The sequence below is a fragment of the Phodopus roborovskii genome, unplaced genomic scaffold, assembly GCF_943737965.1.
Source record: "Phodopus roborovskii unplaced genomic scaffold, PHOROB, whole genome shotgun sequence".
NCBI lineage: Eukaryota > Metazoa > Chordata > Mammalia > Rodentia > Cricetidae > Phodopus > Phodopus roborovskii.
This window is the reverse complement of record NW_026125281.1, coordinates 38,604,750-38,611,282: the sequence shown is the minus strand read 5'-3', so window position 1 is coordinate 38,611,282 and position 6,533 is coordinate 38,604,750. Positions and strand designations below refer to the sequence as shown.

The following is a 6,533-nucleotide window of genomic DNA, read 5'->3' as shown; positions in this document are numbered from 1 at the left end:
TCTAGAAGTGCAATGGATTAGCCATGCAGATTCATTTGTAAAATCAGTGAGAAGAGAAATGGAGATAATTTTGATTCATATAAGGAAAGAAGACACAAATGTTTAATGCACCACTCAGGTGCTTTCCTAAAAAGACAAATATTGCAAATATGAAGTCAGATTATAGGGGAGAACAAATTAATTGCAGACATCTCAAAACCACCATGTATGTGGGTCTCTAAAATGGTTTCTGCGTTTCTCAGTTTCTAATCTTTCCCAGTGAACAATGCTCTGATTCATTCCTCTTTAATGCAGTTATTTTTTTTAATATAGCACATATTAAAACAACTTAGAATGACTATTCCTTATCACAGATTATGATTTTTTTCAAAGAGTTCACTGTTTGTTGCTCTAGAGGCAGAGGGACATGGGATGATGAAGCTGAAAAATGAGGCAAAATAAAACTCTTGGAATAGTCTGCTTCATTCAGAACCTCACACAATTTGTACTCTGGGGATTAAGAAGAGTCATATGAGGAAGAAAAAAATATTTAATCACAAGGACAAGCCGCAATAGGCAAAATCATGTTTTTCCATAGAAGCATATAAACAAATAACAATAGGTAGTTGCGATGAAGGATCTGACATAACTTCATTAATTTTCACCACACCCTAAAAGAAAAAAACTGAGATTACAAGACCCTTGTCTTGACTTTTTGCAGTTTTCCCACAAGCACTCAGAAATGTCCTCACAGGATTCCATTCTTGGACATTTTTCTCAACGTTCACTTAAGAAAACAAGGTATAGTGATTTGGAAGCTATATGACTGAGTGTTCAGTCCTGAATATAAAATAGCATTATTTTGTCCTGAGTTTTCAGCTCAAGCTCAAATGCAAAGTTCTACTGTAAACTAGTATTGCAGAATAAACACACATAAATGAGTCATAGATGAGATCAATGGGTGAGTGAGTGTGTGTGTGTGTGTGTGTGTGTGTGTATGTGTGCGTGCACATGCATACATAGCCACATGGATGGGTGTTATTGTGTACTGGTGCATCTGTATTCACAAGTACGTGTGTGTGCATGTGTGTTGGAGGCCAGGTGGTCAAGGAGGTATCTTTTAGCAGGCACACTCTAGGTGTCTGTTTTTTGAGACAGTTCTCTCGTTGTTCTTAAACTCATTAGTTAGGCTAGGCTAACTGGCAGGAATTCCCAGGATTGTCCTATTTCTACTATTCCATTATAGAAATTATCAATGTGTACTAGCAGGCTTAGTTTAGGTTTTTTGTTTGTTTGTTTGTTTGTTTTTGTTTTGCTTGATTTTGAGATTAATATAATAAGATCATTTTTCCTTCCCTTTCCCTCTTCAATCCCATATAGCATACCTTTAATATACTCAGCCTTCTCTCTTTCTAATTCACTGCCTCTTTTTTGATTAATTGTTGCTTCAAGCATACCTATGCGTATATCATTTTTCTACACTGTAACCTTCCCATTCTGTATAGCATCACTCATAGGTCTTATCTCGCGGCTGACCATTCGGTACTGAATAAACAATGGGTCTTCTCCTCTCTGGAGAAGACTATTTCTTTCACTCCCAGTGAGAGGGCCAGGGAGCCAGACCAGACCAATGACATGTTTCTAATAGACCCTGCCAAGGCCTGGGCTTTACGTTCAATTTACTACAGATGGCTGGGCTGAGCCAACTGCTTTTTGGGGGAAACCATAACTCAGAGGCAACCAATTATTAGGTTCCCCCACAGATTTCTCCTAGCTGAGCAGATGACCATAGCCCTTGCTGGCTCAGGGGATGGTCACAGTCTCTTGACAGCTAAATATAGTTCTCCCTGCCCTGCTGCCAGGAAGTCCTTAACTAGAGCTACTCACCAATCAGCCCCCAGACTAATCTCCTCTCCCTGAGATGCCCTTAACCCAGATTAAAAGGGAACCTGTGAGCCTCTCAGGCTGTCACCATGTGCCACCCCAACTTGTTGGTGGATTTTTATTACTAAAATGCTCTTGCTGACTGCATACATGACTGATGGGACTTCTCACATACCCTAACTACAGTACATCCTCTTTGCCTGTAGTTCTTTGTATTAAGTGTAGGCTCTCCCCAATCACACCCTCTTATTTTCGCACATCTATTTTTGTCGTCATTGTTCAGTTCACATTTGGCTGGTAATGTTGGAGACACTCTATTGATGTAACTTCTAAGACTAGTACACACAATCTTAGAGTAAGTTCTCTGATCCTCTGGCTTACAATCTTCCCATACTCTTTCCTGCAGTGCTCCCTGAGCCTTCAATGTGAGAGTGTTTTACAATGTGTCCACTGGAACGAGCATCCACAATTCTGCATTTTGATTGGTTGTGCTTCTCTGTAAAGCTCTCGGTCTGTTGCAAAAGGAAGTGAGTACAACATTTACACGTGGGTGTAAGGAAAAGTGTTTAGAGTGTGGTTAGGGCTTACACTGGTTTAGTAAAGTGGCAGATACAGGTTCTACTCCAAGATCCATGCGTCCATCAGTTTTGAGTAATGGGTTATGTTTCTACGACCGGGAATGATTTCCCTCTGGTTTAGCTGGTCTTAGGTTTGACTAGAGAGCTGTTTGTTGGTACCAAGTTATATATGACATTTCTGAATCCTTAGGGTTATTGTGTCAGTGGGAACTCTAGTCAGGGAGAAGGCATTCAGATCAGTTCCAGTTCAGTTGCTTCTGGGCCATGTCTGAAGTGCATGGAGTCTTTAGCAATAGAGACTTACATTTCGCATCTCAGGGGCAGCCAAGGGCATTAAGCTTAGAATTTTTTATGTCTATTACGGGGATCTATGGTCCTCATGCCTGTGTGGACTGTGGCAACTGAGCACCACCATGCAGACTGTTGTATTTCTTTTCCTTTATGTTCCATGCCAAGCAAAGCAAACATCTCCCTGTTGCATAAGTACAAGTTTATCCTCATCTCAGAGACTCTGGCATCAAGTTGTTTCTTATGGAAAATAAAGACTTAATCTCTATCCCCCTTCCAGACTCACTGTTCAACTTTTGGTAAATGTCTAAATACACTTTTACAGTTGTTGAAATAAATAAAAATCACCTACGTATGAATGGCAATGAAAATAGAAAACATGGATTCTATAAAATAACTTAGCAGAACACTTATAATTAACTGTTGTGTTTTTATTTATATATATTCAATATTATACATTTTACATATAATATGAATTAGATATTATGGTGCCTCTTTGTCCCGAGACCGAAGAGCCATTACTACTTTCTCGAAGCTCCTCTCTGCCACTTGCCACTACACTCTGCCGACATAATGCCTCAGATTATGATCAAAGGGGGCATGTGTAGAAATACTGAAGATGAGATTCTGAAAGCATCAGTAATGAAATATGGGAAAAACCAGTGGTCTAGGATTGCCTCATTGTTGCGTAGGAAATCCGCAAAGCAATGCAAAGACAGATGGTATGAATGGCTGGATCCAAGCATTAAAAAAATCCCGAGTGTTCTAGAGAAGAGGAAGAAAAACTATTAGACTTGTCCAAGCTGATGCCAACGCAATGGAGAACCATTTCTCCAATCATTGGAAGAACAGCAGCCCAGTGCTTGGAACACTATGAATTTCTCCTGGATAAAACCGCCCAAAGGGACAATGAGAAGGAAACAACAGATAACCCCAAAAGCTTAAACCTGGAGAGATATACCCAAATCCAGAGATAGACCCAAAACCAGCTCAACCTGATCCAATTGATATGGATGAGGATAAACTGGAGAGGCTTTCTGAAGCTTGAGCCCGCCTGACCAATATTCAAGGAAAGAAGGCTCAGAGGAAAGCAAGAGAGAAGCATCTAGAAGAAGCTTGTTGCCCTCCAGAAAAGATAAGAGCTTTGAGCAACTGGCATAGAAATTCAGAAGAAAAGGAAAGAAGAAGAGAGGAGTTGGTTATAATGCTGAAATCCCATTTGAAACAAAAGCCAGCTCTTGGTTTTTATTCTTCTGAGGAAAATTACCAAGCCCTTGATGCAGATTTCAGGAAGTTATGATATCAGGATCTCGATGGGGTGCTAAGATCTAAAAAAGAAAGAAGAGATAGAAAAAAAAGACAAGCAGCATTTAAATATGAAAAAGGAATCCCATTTACCGTCAGCTATTCTTCAAACAAATGGGGTCTCTGTGTTTACTAAAAAGAGGAGCACGTTAGTGCTGTCTGCTCCTCAGATTTCAGATGCAGAACTCCAACAAGTTGTCAAAGTAGACCAGGCCGGTGAAGTTACTTAGCAGACTGCAGTGGAATCTGGAATCACACACTCTGCTTCCAGCACTCTCCTGTTGAAAGACAACAAAGTAAAGTTAAGGGAACCTCCCCCCCCCCCCACACACACACATACACAAGATAAAGGACAGTCTGACCTGGAATTTGCTTACTTCCCCTCACAAGGCCCTGAGATAGCAGGATACCAAGAATTCACACTGCCCCTCCTTTCTTGTGAGTCAGCAGGTGGTGAATAGGGTCCTTAAGAAACAAAGAGATAACTATACCTCCACTTTGCCCAGACAAGATTAATTAGCATACCCTGAGGCTTTAAGGTCTGTTGACCTTAATAGTGAGACCATCTGACCTCAAAGGGTCATGTACTCAATGGACAGAGGGTCACACCTCCTCCCAAAGCTTGTGGGTTTTGCCTTTAAAACACCTATGCCGGGGGTGGGGCTTCTCTCTAGCCTGCAAACCAAGGGAGCTGGTTTGCCCAAACGTTTCCTGTTCATGAAAGCCTCTTGCGTGTTGCAGCAACTGGACTGGACATTGAGTTCTTGGAGGTACTGACTGAAACTGGGAGACTCCTCATTCTGACGGTCTTATACTGTCTGAGTACAATGTCACAAACCAAAGCATCTCGCTGAGAACACCAAGGACACCAGCCTCCTGGGACAGGATTCTGCAGGAAGCTCTGAACCTCATGGCTTTGATCAATGTGGACAGTCCATGGAAAGGTGGGATTAATACTCCACTGCATGAGAGTGACTTCTCTGGTGTGACCCCACAGTGGCAGGTTGTGCAGACTCCAAATACGGTTCTGTCTACCCCCTTTCAGGACTCCTTCTAATGGTACTGAAGGGCTGACTCCCCGAAGTGGAACAATCCCCAAACCAGCCCCTAATGCCATCCCGAGTAGAACACCACTTAGACTTAGACATAAATTAGACATTAATCCAGAGGATGGAATTGCAGACTACAGTGACCCCTGTTATGTGAAGCCGATGGAAAGAGTATCTTGTGAACATCTCCGTCTGGAGTTGTTGGGTCTCCCTGCACAAGAACGATTTTGAAATTGTTCTACCAGGAAATGCTGGGAAGGAGCTGGGAGGACATAAAATAATGATAGCTATATTGAAGATGCTGCTGCTGTGGATGCTGGAAAACCGGCCATCCGAGATGCTGAGCGAGTAAAGGAAATGAAACAAATGCACAAAGCTGTTCGGAAGGATCTACCAAGACCGTGTGAAGTAAATGGAACTATTTTAAGACCTTTAAATGTAGAACCACCTCTAACAGATTTATAGAAAAGCGAAGAACTGATCAAAAAAGGAATGGTTACCATGCTCCATTAAGACCTCCTTCATCACCCCTATGAGCCATCTGGAAATCTAAAAGGAAAAAAAATGCTGGATTTTCTAACAATAACTCAGATCACATTACTTTTGTTGAGCACAGCCCTTATGAGAATTTCTCCAAAGAACTGAAAAAGGCCGAGGATATCTTGTTGCAAGAGATGGAAGTCATGAAACTAGAAATGAGCCACGGGGAGCTCTCCAGTGCCGCGGCCAACCAGGTGTGGGAGGAGGGCTACAGTCAAGTCCTCTACCTCCCTGGTCAGAGCTGCAACACAAGGGCCAACCTTGCTAGCAAGAAGGACAGAATTGAATCACTTGAAAAGAGACTTGAGATCCACCATGGTCACATGACAACAGAAGCCAAGAGAGCTGCAAAAATGGAAAAGAAGATGAAAATTTTACTCGGCGATTACCAATCTCTTACTGTGGGGACCAAACTGAACAGGCTCACTTTGAGATAAGCACTTTTAGAGAGCCCAAGAAATACGAAGACTCTGCTATTCCCCCGAAGCTAGGGTATCTAAAAGAATATGTGCTGTGGCCACAGGACCGAGAAAAAGAGCATCCACAGAGATATGCAGAGTTGATGATGCAGAAAGACATTTTATAGGCAAAGTTCTGAAGCACAGCCGATGATCTTCATAGAGCTAGATGCAACCTCAGGTACCCTCTTGGATGATGTGATGGTATAGAGATTAAATAATAATTCTAGCTCTGTTACTTCCACTTCTATTAGGCATTGGAGCAATCTATCAGCAAGACTCACTGATTTCCTTTCTGTATCAATGCGCCGCTTTTCTAGATTCTTCCACGTCATTCTCAGTCTGACTTCCTTCCAGTTCCATCATAAATTCGGCAGTGCTCACAGTGCTTGTGCCGATTCATTTTGAATCTCAGCCTTCTGAAAGCCCTAGTCTAAATTATTACATACATC

The 6,533-nt window shown here is 41.9% G+C and overlaps 1 pseudogene; it reads left to right on the top strand.

The window, feature by feature from the left end:
• Positions 1 to 3,302: 3,302 nt before the first annotated feature.
• LOC127233562 (cell division cycle 5-like protein) lies at positions 3,303 to 6,221 on the top strand (annotated as a pseudogene).
• Positions 6,222 to 6,533: the final 312 nt, after the last annotated feature.